The sequence below is a fragment of the Delphinapterus leucas genome, chromosome 18 (assembly GCF_059928025.1).
Source record: "Delphinapterus leucas isolate spDelLeu-1000000601 "Yukka" chromosome 18, BTC_Dleu_Yukka2, whole genome shotgun sequence".
NCBI lineage: Eukaryota > Metazoa > Chordata > Mammalia > Artiodactyla > Monodontidae > Delphinapterus > Delphinapterus leucas.
The window spans coordinates 61,591,910-61,616,728 of NC_143146.1; the positions used below are offsets into that span (position 1 = coordinate 61,591,910).

At 33.7% G+C, this 24,819-nt stretch overlaps 1 protein-coding gene across 16 annotated transcripts in view; it reads right to left on the reverse strand.

The window, feature by feature from the left end:
* LOC111175295 (uncharacterized) overlaps nucleotides 1–24,819 on the reverse strand; it is a 127,842-nt gene that overhangs the window by 41,756 nt on the left and 61,267 nt on the right. For 7 of the 16 annotated variants that reach the window (XR_016388702.1, XR_016388704.1, XR_016388703.1 and 4 more), the window contains 4 exons: nucleotides 19,813–19,895; nucleotides 16,815–16,908; nucleotides 10,709–16,457; nucleotides 572–2,700 (listed from right to left, as the gene is read on the reverse strand). The gene's annotated coding sequence lies outside the window, so the exon portion shown is untranslated. The remainder of the gene's footprint in view (nucleotides 1–571; nucleotides 2,701–10,708; nucleotides 16,458–16,814; nucleotides 16,909–19,812; nucleotides 19,896–24,819) is intronic. The other 9 variants (XM_089899598.1, XM_089899591.1, XM_089899592.1 and 6 more) reach the window with 9 other exon arrangements.

The window sequence follows — 24,819 nt, forward strand, 5'->3', positions numbered from 1 at the left end:
CATGATGTTCTACAATTTTTTCTTTTGATATATCTTAAATTTATCCTCTTATCTCCATTCTTATTGCCACGATTCTGCTCAAGTTTTCTTCACTCCTAGATCACCACAGTAGTCACATGCCCAGTTTCTTTGCCAACAGACTTTCTTAGAATCCTTCTATATATAGTATAGCCACATTTAATTTCCAAAAATTCCATTTTGTAAGTTTTCATCATTTTGTTTCAAGAGGCCATAATACCTCCCTATTCCTTGCTATATCAAGACTAAAAGTCCTCTAATTGATTATCTAGGCAAAGGCCCAATAACTTAGTTCTAACCTGGTTATCTAAATTCATGTAACCTTTGTCTCAGGTCTTAAGGCAAAGGTCCCAAGTTACTTTTGGGGGAATACTGCATTCTATTTTGGCTGCATTCTATTTCTCACCCACAAACCAGAAAAGTCCACTACTTGACAATTCAGTGCATCTTATTTACAAGCATACAGGCCACAAATTACAAAATGAAGATATTTTTTTATTGAGTCAGCAGAGACAACTGTCTAATCCCCCTGCAATTCCCTAAAGTTACTTACAGTTTTGAACTGAGGAGACCATCTCATGTGGCATTTATTGCCCTTTACTAGAGTGAGCTGTTGTCTGGCACTTTGCTCTGTACGGACAATGTGTTTTCTGCTTCCAGTCTCAGTCCTTTCTTCACATGGTCTAGGTACCCGTGATATAGTCAGTTCTCACATTTTTTTTTTTTTTTTTTGGTGGGGGCAGTGGTGATGTCAAAATAAGTGCCTAGAAAACAGGTCATAAGGCAAATCAGTGTAGAGGGGAAACTGCTTCACCGTGGGAACCATTATTTAATTGCTGGTTGAATTCCTGACTTCTGGCTAAATGTTAAGTATAACAAATATGTCAACCTCCCTCAAAGCCAAACCCAACCCAACAGCAACATTAGACTTTTCAAAAAAATGTAATTTATATTTATATAGGTTCTGGAAATCAGACATAAATGTCCTATAGATTTTATATAAAAGCTCTTAAGGATACATAAAAATAAATCCTTATCACATTATAAATATGACTTAAATGTCCTAGCAGAAAACAAATGCTACATATTTGATCCACAATTTTCTCTGCCTTCTGAGATTTCTGAAAGCTTTTTCGTGTGACTTGGGTACTGTCTTACAAAATTGTCCAAGAAAGTTTATAAGAAAACCCAGTTCACTCAATAAGGTAGCTCTAGTAAGCGGAGGGATTCAGAAGCATACAATTAACTTTAGAGAGTCACTTTAAAGAACTGCAGCAGATGTTCAATACATTTATTTTTGTGATTATGGTAACGATGCTTCTTGAAAAAAATTTTTTGAAAAGTATTTTTTAATGTAAGGACTTTTCATTCTACTACCATCTCCCATCTCCTCAGAGAGACAACAAATAAAAGCCAATAGGAAACAGTTAAATTATACTTTGTTGGAAAGTTTTAGATGATCAATCAGATCATTTATAACCCTCAAAATTTCATAGGCTTTCCAGCTATTCATATCCCCACCCACAGGTTTCTGGCTTTGATTTTTTAAAAAAAACTTTAAGGTAGCTAAGACTTGAATGTTAATAGGTAGCATAGAATGAGAGGAGCCCTGAGCCCTGGTAAGTGAAACAGTAAAAGGTGGAGAACTTCTAAATTAACAGGCAAGAGCTTGGGCATTTCTATATTTATCTAGCTGGTATTCAGCCTTTCCAGAACATTAATTTATCACCAAATCACTACTGATTTTCAGCAACCAACTGCCATTTATCAAGCACCCACTATGTTAGACTTGCAGAGTATACAATACAAAATAAAATAGCCTCTGCCCATAAAGCAGGATGTATTAATTGTTCTAGGTCAGGTATAGGAGCACAAAAGAGAGAAATGGTATTTCTGGGTGAGGAAGGAAAGTGAACTGGGAAAATTTCTTGCAGGGGCTAGACAGCCTAAGAATATTTAGACAGCTGAAGATGAGGGAAAGGACATAACTTGAGCTAAGGTTTGTATGCAAATTAGAGGTTTGGAAAAGGAGTACAGTGTTTTTATTTGGCTTAACAACAGTACTGTGGTACTTGTGATCATTCCCATAGTGATAAGGTCAATCTCACCTGGGCAAAAAATATCCCTGATAGTAGACTTTTGGCTATGCAACCCCTGCCTCTCAAGATTTCTCACTTGATTTGCTCAGTTAAAGGCTATAGACCACCAATATTTCAGGTAAACTCGTCTAATTTAAGCCTAGATTCCTTCCAACATTTCTTACAAATCGTGATATTTTCTTCAAATCATCACACCTTGATTTTCGAAGGGCTGCAGGCAATCTGAATATACTCTCATTTTCTTCAATTAGAAATTAGGGCATTTTATGCAAAGGAAGGAAAACAATCTCAAACATGGTTACACTCACCTCCCTACCTACTCCCCAATACCAATCTGTTTTCAACCCAGTAATTCTACTTTACTCCTTCCTACTTGATCATCCTTTGGTTCATGTTTTCTGCACTTGTAAGTCTCCAATTCCTTCATTTCACTGAATTAGTCCTATCTATTCTTTAAGCCCAGCTCATTTTCAACCTCCTCTAAGAAGTCTTCTCTGTTGTCCAAATCCACATTTCCTTTGAGCTTCTATCGCCACTTCAGATCAGCAAGACAGATTACACTCCACTCTTCTCTAGTTGTTTCCTGTAAGTTAGTATAATATTACCATTTAGGCCAGAAGTTCTTTGCCGACAGTGACCATCTTTTTTAGACTATAGTGAAGTACTGGGCATAGAATAGGTCTTTAATAATAAAAGATTATCTCACTTGAAAAATGCCAACAGAAAACTTTCAAGGCATTTTAAGTATTATTATAATAACTATTCTTGATGAGATGAAATTATAATCACTCTCATTTACAGAATATGACACCTCAAATTATCACCTCAGATTTTTCACACTATTCAAAAATAGATTTGCATATGAATAAAACTGTCCTACTCTACTTAGGTAGAGTATATAACACACATTTATGTACATAACCATGATCAAAACCAGTAGCCATTCTTGGGATTCCCTGATGGTCCAGTGGTTGTGACTCTGTGTTTCCATGGCAGGTGGCACGGGTTTGATCCCTGGTCGGGGAAATAAGATCCCCCATGCCACAGAGCCAAAAACAAAACAAAACACCAGTAGCCATTCTTGATAATTTAGTCCCTTCTGATACAATTTCTGGCAGTAAGAGAAACTTACAAGTACATGGCCTTGCTTACAACCAACAGATTATAACTGAAAGGTTTGTAATTTGAATCCTTTAGAGTGTACACGTTTTGAGTGTGTTGTCAAATTATGAATACAACATAATTTTGTTCAGTTTGAAATAAAGTGAAATTTTGCTTAAAGGAAACTGGAATTCTTCAAATTGAATCCTTAGTTAACCTGAATTTGTCTCTTGCACTCTACTTCAGGAAAAAAGAAGTTAACTTTAAGAAAAATTATAATCAAACACCCTCTGGATGTTATGGCTTAAAACACATTAAACACTACTCTCGAAACTTCTATACTTATTATTACATAATACTTTATATGACTTGATCCTTACATAAAATTTAACAATATTCAGCATACTGTTTGATATACTGAAATATTGTAATTTTTATTAATGTTTTACAAAATATTCAAACAAGGTTTAAGATCATTGTAAACGTCAGTTAACTAAATCATCTGGTACTCCAGTGTCCCATTAATTCAATTAAACGCTTTCTTTATCTGATAAACATTAAAAGATTTCTTATTTTTCATTTACAGTGAGTGCCTCTCCTTCTTCAAGTTTCTATGGGGGTTGTTTTCCTTTTGTTAGCCATGTCTCATACAGTCAAGGTGACAATCTGACAAAAGGGTAGGAAAAACAAATCTAATTTTTTTTTCTAGAATGGAAAACTTAAATATATAATATCCAAAATTCTAAGGTGATAACTAAGGTTTCCACATAAATCTACAAGATTATTTAACTTTTTTTCCTTTGCTTTAATGAGTAATATGTCAGCGTACAGAATTATTCATAAAATAAATACATTGGAGGCTGACTCTGTTCTAGGATTATAAAACTTTGGGACAAAACAGATCCAAGTTCAACCTCTTACTTAAAATTTACAGCTGAGGCTTGGAGAGAGCAATTTGCTTAAGGTCACACAAATTCAAGCCGAGCCAATTTTTAAGTATTTGAGTAGGACCACATTTAACTTCTCTAGGATAGGAACAGTTTAAGCTTCTGTTTACATTGTCATTCCCCTGGCAAAGTAACCAAGCTACCTGAACACTTCTTTAGGATAATATTCACAAATTTTATTATACTGAATTATAACTTTTTATTCTGCTTCATTTCATGGTCTTCTAAACCAGGGGGAAAGCTTAAGCTTTCCTACATGCTCAATTGTCATCTTAATAAAATGCATTTTGATGACATTGAAGATACTAGTATCAGAGGCAAATGCCTCTGAACAAAGTGACTTGTTGAATGAATAGCTGTATACACATTACTGAATGAGATTCAAGTGATGGAAGTTTCATTGTCTGAGACTTTAAAAATGAGGACAAAATGATAGAAAATAACTTACAGATTCTCATGTCTAGAATCATCAAATTAATCTAATGGACATTTTCACTTCTAATTTATATTACTTGATTTTCTAGTGTTCTTAATTCTTGTATGAATTCTTGAAGGAATCCTAATCCTAAGTTATTTCTTTAGAAATGCCTATTTTATTGCAATTTCTTTTCCCTAGGAGCCAGTAACAGAACCAAAAACATAGTCTAAAAAGGATTATTTAATCTAAAAAAATTATTTTGTTTCTATGAGAAGCTTCATCTTTTCAACTGTGGGAAATTAAATACAAAAAAATTGAGTATTAAAAGTAAACACTTTGAAAACACAGAGAAGGTTGAAAAGTTATAAGGCTGTCGATAACAGAACTCTAAAAATTCTGACTTACCACCATGTTAAATAAATTTATTAATTGATTCAATATTAATTTAAATGTTTATTGGATATCTACTCTGTGTCAGTTTAATTTTAATGTTGTTCTTATATGTGTAAGGAAATTATGTTACTTGAAATACATCAGGTATCACAAATTATAAAATTATACATTCTACACATGAATAAATTAAAATTATGAAAATTTAAATAGCACAATTTCATATAAAAAGATTATCATACTAAGACAGGAAATGAAACAAGATGAAAGGTAAACTTAGGCAAAAAAAGGAATTTCCAACAATTTTAGCCTTCTCCGTGGCAAGCAATTAGGCAGGCCTGGATTGAAGATGAGGTTATAAGATGATTTCATCATTCTCATGCTTCCTTTCGTAGGTCTCTGGATAAATTCTATTGAGCAATTATCTATTTAAAGCTAACTAATTGTTGACACTGTGCCATGTGTTGTATTTAGAATCTTGATGCCAAAATCCTATACTAATGCAACAGTATCTTAGGCTTTTTCCTTATCTAAAAATGAGGGTAATGAGTATTACTGGCAGTGAGCAATTAATTTTAGAAAACATCTTAAAGATAAAAACAATCTTAGAGTAGCAGACATATCAGGTATATTATCAATGCATACATTTATTAATTATAAAACACCCAAATATTTTGTTGACAGGTAGGCCAAACCTAGTTTGGAAGGCATTAACTATGAAGAGCAACAGAGGCCACCATGTGAAATCGACCTGAGAGCAAGAGTATTAAGGCTAGAGCTTCAGTTAATTTGGGAATATACTTGGGTCCTCCAAACAAAAGTAGAGCCCGGAAGCCAGATGATTTCCCAATGTAGGACAAAGCATCTGAATGACATGGATTTAGGCAGGTAGGATTTAGAGGCTGGGTACTGTGGGTTCAGGAAGCTGGTAAAGTTCAGAGTCTGGGAGATAGCAAGAAAAGAACACAAATACAGTGCTAGGAAAAAAGGTCACACCGTATGACCTCAGTGCGAAAGATTAAAGTGAGAACTATTTCTTGATGAGGTAGAAACAGAGGCAGTCACAAATAGTTGTTCTGGTTGTATTCTTACATACAAGCTGGTATGAATTCATTGGCCTAAGCAAGGTTGACTTGGATTTTAAAAGCTGTCTTAAGCAATCAACTGTAGGGTCAGTCAGATGAATGATGAAGTGGGAAAAACAGCAATTAAATAATTTTAACCCTTTTAAAAGCACTTAATATTTTTTTAAAACCCTGAATCTTGAGATGGTAGCAAAGCTAACTGGAATTCCTGACCTCCATGGTGTTCTTGTGACACTTCAGGAAGAACATCTGGGAAACAATTTCAATCTGCTAGAGACAGTTTTCCTAAGACTTACATAAGGTATATTGTCAGTTTCTTTTGTCTGTTACCTAGGAGATAAAACATGCTCTGTGAAATTTTTTATTCCTTAACTAATGCATCATCTCAGTAAGAGATAAAGAGCCTTCACAAAGACTTATTTCACATATAAAACTTGCTACTACCTGGCAAGAACTATTTCATGTTTCTCATTTCTCTTTCCTTGGGATCCTTCAATGAAACTGATATTTGTGATCTGGAAATTTCACCTAATTGATCCTAGGAGGATTCCATTGAAAAGATCTATCTTCTGGCTATCTAACAAGTGAGTTGTTTTGAGTAGCCATACTAATATTGGTATCAATGTATTCCATGATAAGGAAGGGATGTAACATAATACTGAGTGCTATGTGCGATCATGGGCTCTATTTACTATATCAGTCACCAAATGAGATAAGATAGTCTGGGCTCAAGCCTATTAAGCTTACAGGTTAATCAGAGAGAAATAAGAAAAATAATCACAATATGATGTAACATAAGCAATAATGAAACTACTATAGGGATGACAGAACAGAAAAGGGAGCTATTAATTTTCTGTGTATGTGAAGGGGGTGGGAGGAGGTTGCCCTTCTGAGGCAATACCCGAGAGTATTTCTGAAGGCTCAGTAAGAACTTGCTACACTGCCTGCAATTGCTAAGACAGAATGAAGTTAAAGATTTTTAAGCCTGCCAGAAGTCCAATTCTTTAAATTAACATAAAATACAAAGAAAATGGTATGTCTCATAGCTTAGGAATAGGTAACCTGCAAAATAAGTTTACAGTTTAAATGTATAAATGTATAATTTATGTATACATTACATAATTTACAGTTTAAATGTATAATTTGCAGCTTTTTAGTTACAAAAGGTTTATTTTCCCTTAGGTTTTGATTAGCTTCCAAAGAGACATGTGAAGTGAGAGAACAATGCTGTTTGATGCTTTGACACCTTAAAAACAGTACAACAAAGTATGACCTATAGATTGTGTAGACTTACTCTGGACAATTAGGTGGGGCAATTTTCTCAGGGGAGGACAATGCTACTAAGGGCTGACTGAATTCATATAGCTGCATGTATGTTCATGGACTACACATACATACAGAAGGACATGGACACATAAACACCCACGTCCAGTGTTACCAAAACACACTTCTCAGAGCATGCCTCCTTGCACCATCATGGAATATTTGAGAAGATAATTTGTGCTTAGTATAGTACTTCCACATAGAAACCTATTTTAAAGTCTTAACATTCTTTGGAAGGTATCACTATCATTTTGAGCATTTTAGGGCTTAATATTTAATTTTCTCTCCCCTACCTTTTGTTAACTATAGGACAGAGGTTGTAGATATAATTATTAAGAGCATGAGCTCTGCAATGAAACTACCTGAGCTTGAATCCTGACTCCCCCACTTACTAGTTACGTGACATCAGGCATGCTATTTCCCTGTGATTGTTTCCTTACCTTATAACATGGGAATAATGACGTATCTCCCCCATAAGGTGGTTATGAGAATTGAAAGGATTTTTAAATGTAAAAGTTTCTGGCAAAGGACAATGTGTCAGCAGTTATTTCTGTCACTAATAGCACCTAAAGCTTGAGTGGTTTCCATATGTACTTAAAAAAAAATTCATCCACAACCCAAGGGGTGGTATTTAAATGTTTTGATTTGATTGATTTGGGTCACTTTCACTAAAATAAGCACTCAAAATAAATAATAAAAACTTACAGGCCTATTTCCCAGAGGGGCAAATAAACATTAACAAATGTGCCAGGGCTGATGTTCCTTACTGTATTAATAATTCTCTCCTATCAAGAATCTCTATATAAATTTGAAAGAGAACCAGAGTAGTCTGAAAAGTACTTGAACTGTAAAAACTAAGAAGCCTGCATTAAAAGATGTCATAAAAGCTATCTTCTCAGCCAACGCGTAACACTTCTTAATCAAGTCTCAACTATGATTTAGGCTCAAAAGACTGGCAAAGAATATACAGAATGATTATTTCCTGTATATGTGATGACAGAATCAACTAGACCCAGTGCCAATTTCAGAGTGAGATTGATCTTCCTAGGAACACTCCACTTAATAAATAACTGAGCATCTACTATGTGTCTAGTAAGGTAAGAAAAGCTCCAATTGAAGCTGAATCCCCCCCCTATATTTAACTACAGAAAGGGAATTCCAAAAGTGGCAATTCTAAGCCCAAGCTATGGCGCAGCAGTCTTCTGAAATATCCAAGCACCCTGGAATATAAATATCAGAGAATGTCCCATTGACACTATGATTCAACTCTCTTCAAATCAAAACGGTATGATTAAGAATTTCTCTGGAATTGGTTCCTTCCTGTTAGTTTATCCAAATTCTTCAACTTTATTCTCCTCTGAAGTCTTAAGAGGAAAATGAAAACTTAATGATCCAGTTCTATACTGGATTTACCCAACAGCCTTGATAATCTTTCTTGAAAACAAATGCCAACTTATAAGTTTTAGTATTCAAAAACTATGTTCCAATTTCAGTAACTTATTAACATTTTTCATTATTTGTTTTCAGACAAGTGACACATACTTCTTGAAACCGTGATCTTGAACTTCTTAAAGGAGTACCTTCCTTAGATACTGTCAGTTCTGTTAAAATAATAGTTTTCAGTAAAAGCTGTGCTAAAACAAAAAATCTAGAAATATCCCTGTAGCTTCCTTTAGTCAAAAATTGTTAGCACAAGTGCGCTCATTTTAAAGGCAAGAATTTGTTCAAGCTGATGTATTGATTTTCTTCATCTCAAATGATGTCTTTAAATCTTATTCCCTCCCCCGCCCCCATTTCATCGCTCTGAGGTCCTTGGTAAAGCAGTCCATTTCCATAATGCACACACACATCCATAGTCAGTAGAAATCCCTTGCTTAAGAGTTTATATTTGCATCCCTGAAACTCAATCTCCCCAGTTTTGCCCTTCTATATTTTGCAATACAGAATAAAAGTCTCAATATTGTTCTTTTTCAAGCAAGCTTAATACCTCCACCCACCCCTGAGGACATTTGACATCTCATATTTTTTCAGTTCTCTGAATGCCCTCTGAAACTGGTTCACATCCATAGTCTGCATGTGTCCTGACATGAACCATACAAACCAAGACTTTCAATCAACAATGATTTGGGAGAACACGTGTTTATTAGCATATAGCAATAGTTTACCCTAAATAAATGAAGAATTTTCATGCTAGTTTTGAAATTTGTTGAATCTTTACCTAAATTCCAAACTAAATTATCCAATTTGACTACCCAAAAAACCATCCACAATTCTTTTTAAAAAAAGGAATTTAATGAATATAGAAGTATTGTAAACTCATCACAAATTTTTTTCCTGAAGAATATAACTATAAGGAACTTTTTAGAAAGAGTACGTAATCAGTTTTTAAAGATCCAAATTCCTTGGGTTTTAGGGGTAAATACATCTGAAAAGTTATATTCAAAAAACTGGTCTGATAGCTTAACTATTATGGACCTGAGGCTTTACTTTTGGGTGCTTTCCCTATTTTTTCAAAGGATGCAATGCCCACTAAAATGGTGACAAAAGTGGCATAGCAGAGGGTCTAACTTGACATCTGTACCATAGGTGAGTTCTGGTGACAAACACCCCTCTGAGTCAGATTTTTAGACTCCCAAATGTTTATTTGATTAGCCAAGTTGTCAGATTCTAAACCTGCCTGTCTAAAACTGTTAAAGAGGTTTAGTTAAATTATAAAATATTGAAATGTGAGAAATTGGTTGAGACATACTATTTTTACATTCTAAATGGGTCACTGTAACAGACAGGTCATACACTATGAATTTATATGTGTTGTGTTTACCTTTTGATAACCATAGCCATGTGTTTGAACTGAAATGTCTGTAATTAGTAAATGTTTTTTGAATATCAAATGTGAATTCCACAATTTTAGAACACCAGCTCAGCTTTTTGATAAATTTGATGTGATTATTGGGGTACAAAAGCAGCACATAATTTCTCTAATGGTCCTAGATTTCCTTCAGCAAATCTTGAGCGATACATTTTCAGTAATTATTTTTCTTTCTCTCCCAATGAAAACCCTTCAATGACATCCCCTGCCTCAGAAAGGCTCTCAAACTATGCAAAGGTACGCTTGGGGATGACATGCAGGTGTGAAAGAGGAAGCCAGAGGGTAAACAAGATGCATCTTCTCATGTACTCAAATTTACTAAAATATTTTGAGAAAAAAGAAATTTTAAAATGTACGCATTTTTACAGTAAAACATTATGGAACAAATGATAAAATTAGTGGTATTTTTTGGGTATACAGTTGACCCCTGAACAAGGGGGTTAGGGGAACTGACCCACCTTGCAGCTGAAAATCCACATGTAACTTTAGAGTTGGCCTCTGTACCCGCGGTTCCTCATCCTCAGATGGTGTAGTACTGTAGTACGTATTTATTGAAAAAAATTAAGTGGACTCTCACAGTTCAAACCCATGTTGTTTGGGGATCAACTGTATTGTAGATAAATGTAAAGAAAAACCTTTTGAGCCAGGAGCATATCTCATATCTCTTTTCCAGAGGGTGATGTTCTTTCCAGTTTCTGGCAGAGTCATGAATTAAGAAATAAATTTGTTAATCCAACTACACAACTAGAAGGAAACAATATACTGCTAATAATAGTTGCCACTGGATGGTAAAAATGTAATTTTTAAATAGAATTTTTTGCTTTTTTCGAGGTTTCTATGCCTATACATTATTTTTATGCTGGGAAAAATTAAAACAAACTTCATTTTAAACAAAAATCCTTTTAAGATCTTAAAGTCAGTTTCACTGTGCTATTAAATATCTGTAACTATAAAATAAACCAGATTTGTTTTTCTTTACAGCTTATTAATATAGTTTCAAAATTAAAATAGATACCTACTCCTTTTCTTATACTTACCTTTTGAGGTTTTGGGGGCTGGAAGACTGGGGAAAAGACAGCAAAACCTCTCAACAGAGAATTCAAGAAGTGATTCTTGAATTCCTTTTCACCATTCCTTTGAGAACACAGAGTAGATTGCTCCCCTGAAGCTGATTTTAAAGTTATCTGATTTTTGAAATTACCTGTTCAGTCCTTCCCATGATAGTTAATTCTTCATTATCACTTCTAAATTTCCTGAACCCATAGGAACTTAGGGTTTCCATTTACAGATTTCTAAAGGAGGTGATTAAGTGGAGGTAAGGCTGCTGCAAGTAACTTTTTATTTTTCAAGGAGCTCTCTCTCCTTTTCAAAAAACAAACTCCCCCCCTCACTCACAAAAATCATACATGCTTATTTACCATCAAGAATAAGTAAGATTTATCTCACATCCACAGTGAACCAGTAATAACATTTTAGCATATGTATTCTTTTAATGAGTCTGTTCACACTATTTGGTAACCTTTTTTCACTTAATCATGAAGTTTCTAGCTCATTAAAATACTGATTACATTATTTTAAACAGCTGCATAGTATTCCACTCAGCATGTTATTTAATCAGCTTTTTATTATTGGACACTTTAAAAACTTTCAATCTTTTGATATTATAAACAACACTATAATAAACACATGGATTACTTTTTAAATGAGAATATTTATTAATAGCTTTTACAGTATTAGAAAATTGAAATAGAGAATCCAGTATTCTTAAAAAAATTTTTTTTTTTTCTCAATCATTCAGCTCTTTATTGAATGCCTTTTTATGTGCTATGATGCTCTAGGTCACTCAACTTTGGCCAGATACAGATCAACTATAAAGCTTTAAAATCATGATGCCTGGGTCCTACTCACAAAGAATTTTTTTAATTTGTTAATTCTTTTAACGTGCTAAAATCCTAGAAATATATTATGACTGGTCCACACTACTGTATGTGATATATATTTTAATATAACTGAGGAAAAATCAACTATATCACTTGTCAGCATAAAATTAATATTTGAACTTTGGGACCTAATATTTAGGCTGGTGTTTTGAAGTTCTGGATATCTTAGTCCACTTGCTTTTTGTTCTTAAATTTAAATTTTTTCTTCACATTGCCAATACATTTATAAAAGGTTAATATGCATGAATAAATGAGATACAATTAATGATTAATGATAACGAATGTACTTCTCTGTTAAGTGAGAGAAAAAGGTTAAGAGCTACAGGTATAAACCATTCATAACATGGGAAGGAGGGATAATGCCAGACTGTTAAAGTCAGGAAACACTCAGCACACACAAGAGGTTTGACCTGCTTTTTAAAAATGTACAGGAATTAGTCGGGGGAGAACTGGGGTAGTGAAATGGCATAAATAAGGGCACAGAGATAGAAAAACAGACGGAGCAGGACTAGTTTGCTTGAAGAAAAATGGAAAAACTTAAGGCTGGGGCAAGATCATGAGGTCTAAGTTAAGTCTGAATTTTATCTTATTAGCAAAAGCATGATGAAACAATTACAGGCAAAGAACTCTTCAGCTAAAATGCTAATAGGAATAAGTGAGAAAAATGGCAGCAATTCCTAGAATGGAGGAGTTGAAGACAACTGTGATTCGTTTGAGTAAATGACAAATGCGAACAAGTTCAGAGTGTCTCTTGGAGCTATTAGCTTTGACTACCTAAACTGAGCAAGTAAAAAACAATTTCAGACCAATCAAATCACAATTCATAAAAACCTGATCATCACACATACACCTATTAACCATTTAAACATTTTGTTTATGTTCTAAATGGTCTCAGATGGAGGTTCTAACCTTGAGTGAGATCCAAAAAAATATTCTATCTACAAAGGTCACATAGGCTGATGCACATACAACTGTCAAGTTTCTCTTAAAGTAAGGAAAATTAAATCTGTACATTAAGCTAAGAACTTAAACAGCCCTAAGATCTGGCTCCTATAAACTTTTTGGGCTATGATTCTCCTTCTTGTATATTTGATCATAGCCATCGAGACCTTTTTGCTGCTCTTTTTGGTACACACCAAAAATATTTTAGCCTCAAGGTCTCTGTAGTTGTTATTTCACCTGCTTGAAAGGCTCTTCTCCCAGAAACCTAATGGTTTGCTCCGTTTTTTAGATCTTTGTTCAAATGTCATTTTTGTGAGGCATTTTTGGACACTCTTTAAAAACACATCTGCCTGCCTTCCAAACACGTTTAACCCATCCCTCCCACTTCCCTTGCTTTATTTTTCTTCATAGAACTTATCACCATCTGACATACCACATATTAGTACTTATCAGTTTGTCTATTCTATTACCCATGCCTCACTCCCCAAATTGTAAGCTCATGAGGGCTGGAATTTACCTGTTTTGTTCAGTGCTGATCCTCAGTGCCAATATAGTAGAATAAATAAATTTGTAGTCCTCTATATATAAATGCTTCAAATCTACTTTTAATGCTCCTTGTTAAACATAAGCCAGAAAAAACATTTATGGAAAAACAAATTAACATAAAAATCTGCATAGACTATGTTAAAATGTACAAATTCTCTTAAGAAATGATGTACTTAAACTTTCTTTACTTCTATGGGACGACATTCTACTTTGTTGCTTCATGCTAAAGTGGTATTTTTAACTGATCACATGAAAACTTAAAAAAAATTATCCTATAGTTTAGTATCATATGCATTAAAGTCCAAACAGAAAAGAACTTTTAGTGGTTCTGTTAGAATTTATGTCCCTGAAAAATGTTACTTTCATAAATACAAGCATTCCCAAAGATTCTAAAATAATGAGATGTGGAAATAAGCAAACTCTGGAGTGATTTTAAAGTTTCTACTACTTCCTAAAGATATTAATCCCTGCTAAGTGCTTAAATTATAAAATGAAGATATACAGAATAACTTTAATAACAAGTTAATCAAATTGAGGACATTTAGTGTAAAGGTGGCTTAAAAATTTTTTTCTCAGCATAATTTCTCAAACAAAATCTAACCCTATAGCATAAGATAAATAGAAACAATAACAAGATTCTCTAGGCAGTTTACATTTTTTCAAAACACAAAAGTTCAATCACAAGAATATGATAAGTATCAGATTATTCAAAGTTCCACAGAATTAAGGGAGACCTGTACTCATACATATGCTAATCTAAATGTATTATTCACGAAGTTTTTGCATGAATCCCATGGATTAAAAATCAAGAAATAGACCCAAAGAGAAATGATAAATGTTGAATTTAATTTCAGTATAATAAAAACAAAAACCCAGCAACTAACTTGTTACCTTGCACAGTAATTTTAACATAGTTTAAACTTATTTATTTTGCCAACATTTTCTTCATTGCAAATAGCCTAAAAAAAAAAAAATCAGAAATCTGTGAGATTTATTTTATAAATAAACAAGGTAAGAACATAAACTCTTAAATTCTGCTGGAGAAATTAGTTCTCCATTAAAGGGGCTCAAGCTATTAGTAATAAAACAGAAATTTTAGGAAATCCCTTGATAAGAGGTAAGAAAAAAAAAAAAATTTTAGCTGGAAATGTACTGATGATGGTCTCTTACTTCTTCTCCCAGACATGTATGTATTGGGTTGGCCAAAAAATTCCTTTGGGTTTTAAGTAAAAATAAAAGACACATTTTTCATTTTCACCAACAATTTTATTGAACAACGTATTCACCCTTTTGTTCTACTACCTTCTGTCATTTTTCAGGCAACTTCATAATTTCTCCTTCCCCCAATTTTTTATCTTTTTGAGCAAAGAACTATTCTAGGTGCCTTTTATAGTCTTGCAGGGAATTTAAATTTCTTCCATTAAGAGAATTTTGTAAAGACTGAAATAAATGGAAACCCGAAGGTGCAATGTCTGGTGAATATGGTGGATGAATCAGAACTTCCTAGCCAAGCTGTAACACTTTTTGCCTAGTTATCAAAGAAACATGCAGTCTTGCGGTATCCTGATGAAAGATTATGCGTTTTCTTTCTTTTTGCTTCTTAAATTCATTTATTTTTGGCCGCGTTGCGTGCCATGTGGGATCTTAGTTCCCTGACCAGGAATCGGACCTGCACCCCCTGCGGTGCATGGAGTCTTAACCACTGGACAGCCAGGGAAGTCCCAGATTATGTGTTTTCTGTTGACTAATTCTGGATGCTTTTCATCGAGTGCTGATTTCAGTAGGTCTAACTGGGAGCAGTACTTCTTGGAATTAATTGTTTGGTTTTCTGGAAGGAGCTCATAAGAGGGGACTCCCCTCCAATTCCACCAAATACACAACGTCACCTTCTTTGGATGAAGACCGGACTTTGGTGTGGTTGGTGGTGGTTCATTTCACTTGCCCCACGATCTCTTCTGTTCCACATTATTGTACAGTATCCACTTTTCACTGCCCGTCACAATTTGTTTTAAAAACGGAATGTTTTCGTTACGTTTAAGTAGAGAATCACACGCGGAAATAAGGTCAGGAAGGTTTTTTTCGCTTAACTTATGTGGAACCCAAACATCAAAGCGATTAACATAACCAAGCTGCTGCAAATGATTTTCAAAGCTTGATTTGGATATTTTGAGTATGTCAGCTATCTCCCACGTGGTATAACGTTGGTTGTTCTCAATTAATGTCTTGATTTGATCCCTAACAACTTCAATTGGTCTACCCAACCGTGGAGCATCGTCCAGCAAGAAATCTCCAGCACAAAACTTCGCAAACCACTTTTGACACGTTCGATCAGTCACAGCACCTTCTCCACACAATGCACAAATCTTTTTTTGCGTTTCAGTTGTGTTTTTACCTTTCTTGAAATAATAAAGCAATAATATGCCGAAAATACTGCTTTTTTCTTCCATCTTCAATACTAAAATGGCTACACAAAAATTCACCAATTTTGATAAGTTTTTTTTAAAATGCACTCTGATATGACAGCTGTCACAATACAACCTAACAAAACTGTTTCGAATGAAGTTAGAGACAACTAAGCGCTCACTACTAGAGCCATCTTATGGAAAAAAACCGAACGAACTTTTTGGCCAACCCTATTAATAACAGATCTAAATACTTACTAGAGCCAAATCTATCTCAAAAGTTTAGGACATTAATTTTTCTCCTTTTTGCTAATACTCAATGAGAAACAACACTTAGAATATAACTTTTTCCATGAATAAGGGATAGTAATATCCACCTGCAAAAGGAAAAAAAAATTGATTTAGAATGTCAACTTCTAAATAAATAAATACATTAACTTAGAAATCATAGTTTATTAAAGTATAATCTTGCTAATCCAGTTATGGCTAACCTGAACATATATCAGTAATGATACCTGGTGGCTTAAAAACACCTCTAATTCTATAACAATTAAAAGGTTACATAATTGATTGAAGAAAATCTTTACTGTTAAATATGGCATTTAGTCTATGATCAAATTGTCAATTCTACGTTCACATATATGTGATCTTAAGAGACTTGAAGTTGAATATAGTATGCAAGCTGAATTGTTCAACTATTACGATATCCCTCTGACTACCTCCTGAATACTTGCCTGTAGTCCTCTGAGTTAGCTCCAAACTCAATCCATACTCCAAGTAACAGATTTAAGATGCTCAATATTGGAATTATTTGGCATCAACTTAAACCTGAATGAAAAAGATTAGGATTTTTTTCCAAAGAAGGTGGAAAAAATGAAAGCTTAATATACACCCGTATATAGTTATTTCTTCTTTGCAAAAAAAATAAATGGCCATATTAAGACTAACATGAAAGGGCATAACTTTTATTTTACTATTTGCTCTTTGTGTTTCAAAATTACACAAAGATGGAAATATATTAACTCTTACAAATAAAACTTTAAGTCCTGTTGAGTTACCTAAATGAGTGTTTCATTAGGTACTGACAGGCTATTTCACCTTCTCTAATAGGAGACTGGAAAGAAGTTGCATACTGTTATAATGAATTTCAATGCAACAGTTTTTCTATACTTTCTTACTCTCCCAATATTTCAATTTTTCTTTAATCTGTTCTCAGGATTGAATTAAAGTTTTTTTTTAGCCCCAAATGATCCTTTTTCACATCTTGAGCACCTAGATATAAAGATTTATTTAGTAAATATAAAATGCATTTAGAAGGCAAATTAGACTAAATATAATTTTCTAAAATCTGACTTCAAATACATTAAGGAAAACAAAAGAAAAAATAGAAATCTAATTCCTGGGTTGTTCCAGAAAATACTGGACAAACTTTGTAATTCATTCAATAAATATTTCCAAGTATCTATGTATTAGTTCCTGAAATATTCTCAGTGGAACCAAAAATTACCATATATTTGTTACGGTCTTTCATGAAATGGCTGAGATAAAATAAAGGGAACAGGCTAAAAGCTTGATGAATGACTTTTAAAAGCCCCAAGGCAATATTTCCATGTGAAAGCTGGCATTTGATTCTCGCCAATATGGTATACTACTTCTTTATTTTGGGAAAAAAATTTTGCTGGAAAAAAGTGAGATTGTTCTTAAAAATGAGAGCTTTGTCTTATGTATTTTCTTTATCTTGAAATAAGAATTTAAACAGAAGATGCTCAAATACAACTCCTTAAATTACATCTGAAATACTTTTAGGGTTTCCAACATAGACAATTATAATTGAAATGATTTGTTAAGAACTGCTTGTATTTATAGATTTCCTGCTTGGTTACAACTGAAAGGAGATATTCCTTGTAGGAAATAAGACCAGGAGTATAGTACACTACACAACCACACTCTTATCCTAAACATCAATTTTTAGTTTAATGACTTAATTAAACACCAACAAATAAGGAATAGAAGGTAAAGAAAACATTTTCCTTCAAACTTCAATTAAATTAAAAAATTTTGACTGGGGGCTTCCCTGGTGGCGCAGTGGTTGAGAGTCCGCCTGCCGATGCAGGGGACACGGGTTCGTGCCCCGGTCTGGGAAGATCCCACATGCCGCGGAGCAGCTGGGTCCGTGAGCCATGGCCGCTGAGCCTGCGCGTCCGGAGCCTGTGCTCCGCAACGGGAGAGGCCACGACAGTGAGAGGCCCGCGTACGCAAAAAAAAAAAAAAAAAAATTTGACTGTTTGCATCTATAAAATTAGTGATTATCATAATTATTTTTGGTCTTATGCTAAAGTTAAATATTAGATATAAAAAAAAGCAAACAAGGCCTTCATATTTTCGACTTTACTTTCTAACAAAAATCTGTGGCTAAGGATTAAAAAAATTTTTTAAAATAAAAACAAGAAAAAACCAATATGATAGGATAAAGTCAGAAGACGTAAGGTTAAAGATCCTAATCTGCATGTGTAGCAGATTACTTAATTTGAGTTTCTGTTTCCTGAACTAACCAACAAATATACTGGTCATTTATAAGGTCTTTCCTACTTTTAAAGTTATGATTAAGTCTACTTTTGAGACACAGGATTTCAGGAATTTAATTCACATGTTTTGATACTTTCCCCTTTCCCTTATAAGAGAATATTTAGAAATATTACTAAAAATTATCCTCTAAGTTCTGTTCAAAATGTGTATTTTATAATGTACATTTATCTGTGAGATAAGCAAATGTCTTAATGTAATTTCATTTTACTAGAGAAATAAAGGGAAAACTAATATTTCCGCTCTACCTGAAGTAAAAATTGAATATTTAGACTGAATACAAATACGCATTAAAATAAATTTATTTGATGCTGTATGAGCTCTTTCAATAAACTTGATGGCATTCAACACAACTATTAAATTGCAATTATACTATTTTAATAAAAACATCTAAAAGTTAGTACTAACTTATTTTTATTGAATCATACTAAAAATAACAAGATTATCAGTAATACTGAAAATTAATTATCAATAAAGCTGAAAATACATTGGTAATATTAATATACATTAAAATATGACTGTAGAGTATGGCCAACCTTACTTCAGCAGCACAGTTAATACTGGAGATAATTTTAGAAGTTTAACGCCAATATTTACGTGCTGCTAAGGCACTGCTGACATTGCTATCATAAGAGCTATGAATAAAAAGAAATATATTTTCTTCAGAAGATCAGATCCTTGTATTTTTGAGGCAGCACAATATGGCCTGCACCTTTTCAAAATCCACAAACCATTATGTGCTGCTACTTTACTCCAAGGTTTTGTTTTTTTAAACACACATTAGCACCTAAAGATACAAAAAAAATTTTCTTTTAGGAAAAGAGAGGGTAAATACATTAAAAAACCCATGTTTAAAGATTCTAACATTAACATAGTATGCATAATTAGTTATTTCTTGGAAGCTTTTGAGTAACATAATAAAACTTATTCCTACATTGAAAATTTAAGGAAAGCCTATTATGTGCGAAGCACCTTGCTATAGGTTAGGAACACAAAGTTGTATAATATGAGAAAAATAAAAGCATTTTTTTCTGTGTCAACTTAATAAGTAAATACAATTAAATATTTAATCAAACTTTTGAATGTATTAAATATATGAAGTTATTTTTTCCTTTTATAAACAGTGAATTCATAAAATTTGGTCTTTACCTTGGTAAAGGCATAATTTACAAACAGCATTTAATTCCTTGCAGTACACCATTCAAATGACATCTTCATCAAGTAGGTAAGACCTCATGTCAAGGGAAAAATAAGAAATGACATACAAGAGCTAAGTTTCAATAAACTTAAGCTAGCAAAATGCAAATATACTTTTAAAGGAAAAAAATCAGAAGTCATGTGAAATATTTTAATACTAAATACAGTAAAAATATACAGAAGGCCTAAAACAAACCAATTTTCTCTTAATTTGTTAAAAAAATCCAAATATTATTTTACCCTCAACATTTATCTATTAGAATAGTTATTGTTAGACTTGGATATCACTTTATATAGGAAGTAATTCTAAAATATGAACCTTGGAAAAATGAGTTAATTTTGTACCCAGAGATGAGAAATAAAACAGGAACCCTGTGGCTCTTGATCTTCCTAGTCTCTTCCTGTCCCCACTCTTCACCAGGTAAGGAATTTTACTCCTAAACAGTTTCCACATACTCAGATGTTGGAATGAAATTTCTTCTCTCTCTAGAAGATACCAGAAAACTACCACCACTGTAGCTCAAGCTTTGACAACCTCTTTTATCGCAGTTTTCTTACCACTAAAATGGCTATGCTAAAGCTACACTACTTCTATTACAGAATAAGGAGATGTGCACTGAAATTTGCCCCTCCCTTCTAATATCTAATTGTTTATACAAAGCATAACTGTCCTATATCCCACATTAATTTCTTGTGAATATTTTCCCATTAAAAGTATATGTAGCTAATCTTTTCTTTTCTTTTTTTTGGCCTGCCGCTAGGCTTGTGGGACCTTAGTTCCCTGACAAGGGGTTGAACCCGGCCCTTCGGCAGAGAGCGTGGAGTCCTAACCACTGGACTGCCAGGAAATTCCCATGTAGCTAATTTTCTATTTGAGCAACCAGTTTCATATCTTACTCTATTATTGTCTCAAGTTTCGGCACAGTTTTTAATATGTAACCAAAATAAATGTTTGTAATGACTTGAGAAACACATATCTGTATTTATCAATTATATTAAGGAACTGTCCTTTTAGGCTACCCTCCCTGCTCGAACCCACTTTCTAGACAAAACTGTGAACAGATTTTCAAATATACATAATTTATATATGCACATTTTTCATTTAAAAATATTTTATTGAACATCTACTATGTTCCAGGTACCGTCCCAGTTGTTATGTGAGTCGGTATACTGGTGTACCGAACAGACATAATCCCTTCTCAAGAAAGAATCTAAAATCATTTAAATTATAAGACACAAAAACATAAAGCAAATAATTGTTCAAGACTGCATATTTTTCTTTGCCCATGCAAAGTAGACATATACATTAAATGATTATTCCAAAATCAAATGGGTTATTTCAATTCGTACCTTTTTTTTTGCAAAATCTATATGTACCTCTCTATATACATATTCGGCAGTGAAAGTGCAGAGTCCTAACCACTGGACTGCCAGGGAGTTCCCCTAAATCTATATATTTTAAACTAAGCCAAGTGTGCCAAACTTGAAAGAAATAAGTGTGAATACTGCAAAATGCAAATAGTTTTATAAATCTTTAAAAAAACCTTCACAGTGAATGTCTTCACTTATTATTGTTTTATTTTTAAAAATTGTGGTTAAATATACGTAATATAAATTCTACCATTTTAAAGTGCATAGTTCTGTGGTATTAAGTCCATTTACTTTGTTGTGCAACCATCGCCACCACCCATTTCCAGAACCTTTTCATCTATATCAACTGAAATTGTACCCACTAAATACTAACTGCCCACTCCCCCAATCACCTCAGCCCCTGGAAACCACAATTCTACTTTTGAATTTGCCTATTCTAGGTACTTCATGTAAATGGAATCATACAGTATTTGTCATTTTGTGTCTGACTTTTTTTACTTAGCCTAACTTTTTCGAGGTTCATCCACATTGTTCCATATATCAGACTTTCCTTCTTATGGCTGGGTAGTCATTCAATTGTGTATATTACTACATTTTATTTGTCCACTAATCTATAGACATTTGTTTTGTTTGATCTTTTGGTTATTATGATAACTGCTGCTATGAACATTTTTTATAACTATCTATTTGAGTCCTGATTTCAATTTTTTTGGGTATATACCCCATTAGGCATCACTGGATCATACAGTAATTCTAATTTTTTGAGGACCTGCCATACTGTTTTCCAGTGGTTGTACAATTTTACACCTCCATCAGCAGTGTACAAAACTTCCAATTTTTCTACATCCTTGTCAAGACATATCTCTTTTTTTGATAATGGCCATCTTAATGTGAGTGAAGTACTATCTCGCTGTGGTTTTGATATTCATTTTCCTAATGATTAGTGATGTTGAGCATCTTTTCTTGTATTTATTGGCCATGCGTATATCTTCTCTGGAAAAATGTCTATTCAAGTCTTTTGCTCACTTTTTAACTGAGGTTTTCCTTTTTTTTGTTACAGGAGTTCTTGATATATTCTGGATATTAATCCCTTATCGGATACATGACTTGCAAATATTTTCTAGGTTGCCTTTTCACTCTATGATAGCGTCCTTTGATACACAGAAGTTTTAAATTTTGATAAAGTCCAATTTATCTTTTGCATAGGCCTGTGCTTTTGGTGTCATATCCAAGAAATCATTGCCAAGTCCAATGTCATAAAGCTTTCCCCCTATGTTTTCTTCTAAGAGTTTTATTGTTTTAGTTCTAACATTTAGGTCTTTGATCCATTTTAAGTTAATTTTTGTATATGGTGTGAGGTAAGTGTCCAACTTTTCTTTTGGATATCCAGTTTTGCCAAGACCATTTGTTGAAAAGACTGCCCTTTTCGCATTTAATTGTCTTGGCACATTTGTTGAAAATCATTTGAACATATATATGCAAGGGGCCTGGGGCACCTAATTTATTTTCTGGGGCCTCTAGTTTATTCCAATTGGTCTATATGTCTGTCTTTATGGCAGTACCATACTGTTTGATTACTACAGGTTTATATTAAGTTTTGAAATCAGGAATTGTGAGAGCTTCAACATTGTTCTTCTTCTTCAAGATTGTTTTGGCTATCTGGTGTCCCTTGAGATTCCATATGAATTTTAGGATGTATTTTTCTCTTTCTGCAAAGAATGTCATTGAGATTTTGATACAGATGGCACTGAATCTGTAGACCACTTTGGGTAGTATTTCATCTTAATACTCCCAATATATGAACATGGGATGTCTTTCCATTTACTTGTGTCTTCTTTATTTCTTTTAGCAATGTTATATAGTTGGCAGTATACAAGTCTTTCACCATTGTGGTTAATATTATTCCTAGGCATTTTATTCTTTTTGATGCTATTGTAAATGGAACTGTTTTCTTAATTTCCTTTTTGGGTTATTCACTGTTAATGCACAGAAATCCAACTGATTTTTTGTTTTGTTTTGTTGTTTTTGAGGTACGCGGGCCTCTCACTGTTGTGGTCCCTCCCATTGCGGAGCACAGGTTCCGGACGCGCAGGCTCAGCGGCCATGGCTCACGGGCCCAGCTGCTCCGCGGCATGTGGGATCTTCCCGGACCGGGGCAGGAACCCGTGTCCCCTGCATCGGCAGGCGGACTCTCAACCACTGCGCCACCAGGGAAGCCCCTCCAACTGATTTTTGAATGCTGATTTTGCTTATTAGTTACAACAGGGTTGTGTGTGTGTGTGTGTGTGTGTGTGTGTGTGTGTAATCAAGGTTTTTCTACATGTAAGATCATGTCATCTGTGAACAGAAATAATTTTACTTTATAAATCTTTTATACCTAAAATCGGTTCATAGCTGTCTGGCAATCTTGGCCCATTCATTCATTCTTCTAGAAAAACATCAGACAGGTGTCTCTTCTCTCTTTAAACTTCCAATATCTCCCTTTCATCCTCACTTTCACTCAAAAAACAGAAGCTATGAGAAGAGAATTTCTGCCAGTTTCCACCACACCTATCTACATACATGTATCTGTCCCCATATAACTCTTTCTTTGAATTATGGATGAACAATCACTGTTCATAAGACCAATCCCTTCCCTTTTATACTAGATTTTATCCTCTCTTGCTTACTTAAGGATATTCCTGTAACACTCTCCCCTACATCTTTAATTTTTCTCTCTATTGGATCATTCCTATCAGCAAACATGTTATAATTTCTCTCATCTTAATTTCATCCCTTACAGATTATTACTTTCTGTGATAATATTGCAATTTTATCACTGATATTTTAATAAACGCTCAGAGAAAATTTTTTTCCTATTTTTATTTCTATTTTTAACTGAGACAAAAATCATGGCTTTCGATATGAAAGCCTGATAAATTTAAAATATTAGAAAACATTTATTTCCACATGCCAGAAAAATATGGAAATTCTTTATTTAAATGTATAATAAAGTGAAAGATTCCAGTGGAGCAATTCCAGAAATAGGGAAGGTACATCTCTCTCTACCTGTGTTCAACAGCAACAATAATCTCTCGAGCTGGTAAGCTTTGATTTTTCCTTTCCATTTATAATAATCTTCTACTTTGGGGTGCCAAAATAGGTTTTATATTATGCCTTCAGGAAGGGGTTATTTTAAACTCAAAATTTCTTTAATCTATAGACAGTTTCCATTGTCACATGATATGAAAATATTTATGTTACTTTGTTGTTTACACATATCCTTTATGTGTTACTAAATTACTTTAGATTTTTCAAATACTTAATTTTACTTTTAATCTGGTATTAACACAATTTATAATAGTAATTACTTTCTTCAAGTATGCTTCAAATTATGCACATAAACCTCTTAAGGAGCTGGCTATATATAGCCCCTGGGCCACAGAGTGACTATCCTTGCTCAGGACAGTGGAATACTACACAAGTGGTATGATATATAGATATTATACCTGGAGAAAATAAAATTCACAGAAGACAGATTAAAACTTGCTTTTATTTTACTTCTGATTTTTGGATACAAATGCTTAAAAACAAGGATTTTATTAACAA